The following is a 1,428-nucleotide window of genomic DNA, read 5'->3' as shown; positions in this document are numbered from 1 at the left end:
GCCTCTTTACATTATTTCATCATATGGCACGTTTTTACAACATGTTGACAAATCGCCTTTTTTTTCCGACATGTATACTATGGCGTTTTTTTGCACCAAATTCATGATGATTTTTTTTTTCAAAGAAAACCTTTCTGGAGTGTTTTTTACGGCGTCCTTTACATTATTTTAATCATATGGCACATTTTTACAACATGTTGAAAATCGCATTTTTTTTCGACATAGTATACTATGGCGTTTTTTTTGCGGCAAAATTCATGATCTTTTTTTTTTTCAAAGAAAACCTTTCTGGAGTGTGTTTCACTGTCTCCTTTACATTATTTCATCATATGGCACGTTTTTACAATATGTTGAAAAATCGTAATTGTTTTTCGACATAGTATACTATGGCGTTTTTTGCGCCAAAATTCATGATCATTTTTTTTTCAAAGAAAACCTTTCTGGAGTGTTTTTCGCAGTCTCCTTTACATTATTTCATCATATGGCACGTTTTTACAACATGTTGAAAAATTGCATTTTTTTTTTCGACATAGTATACTATGGCGCTTTTTTTGCGGCAAAGTTCATGATAATTTTTTTTTTCAAAGAAAACCTTACCATAGTGTTTTCCATGGCCTCCTTTACATTATTTCATCATATGGCACGTTTTTACAACATGTTGAAAAATCGCCTTTTTTTTCCGACATAGTATACTATGGCGTTTTTTGCGCCAAAATTCATGATGATTTTTTTTTTTCAAAGAAAACCTTTCTGGAGTGTTTTTCACAGTCTCCTTTACATTATTTCATCATATGGCACGTTTTTACAACATGTTTGAAAAATCGCATTTTTTTTCGACATAGTATAGTAAGGCGTTTTTTTTGCGCCAAAATTCATGATGATTTTTATTTCAAAGAAAACCTTTCTGGAGTGTTTTTCATGCCCTCCTTTACATTATTTCATCACATGGCACGTTTTTACAACATGTTTGAAAAATCGCATTTTTTTTCTACATAGTATAGTAAGGCGTTTTTTTTGCGCCAAAATTCATGATGAATTTTTTTTCAAAGAAAACGTTTCTGGAGTGGTTTTCATGCCCTCCTTTACATCATTTCATCATATGGCACGTTTTTACAACATGTTTGAAAAATCGCATTTTTTTTCGACATAGTATAGTAAGGCGTTTTTTTTGCGCCAAAATTCATGATGATTTTTATTTCAAAGAAAACCTTTCTGGAGTGTTTTTCATGCCCTCCTTTACATTATTTCATCATATGGCACGTTTTTACAACATGTTTGAAAAATCGCATTTTTTTTCGACATAGTATAGTAAGGCGTTTTTTTTTGCGCCAAAATTCATGATGATTTTTATTTCAAAGACAACCTTTCTGGAGTGTTTTTCACGCCCTCCTTGACATTATTTCATCATATGGCACGTTTTTACAACAT

Source organism: Amphiprion ocellaris, chromosome 7 (assembly GCF_022539595.1).
Source record: "Amphiprion ocellaris isolate individual 3 ecotype Okinawa chromosome 7, ASM2253959v1, whole genome shotgun sequence".
Lineage (NCBI taxonomy): Eukaryota > Metazoa > Chordata > Actinopteri > Pomacentridae > Amphiprion > Amphiprion ocellaris.
This window is presented reverse-complemented; position numbering follows the sequence as displayed.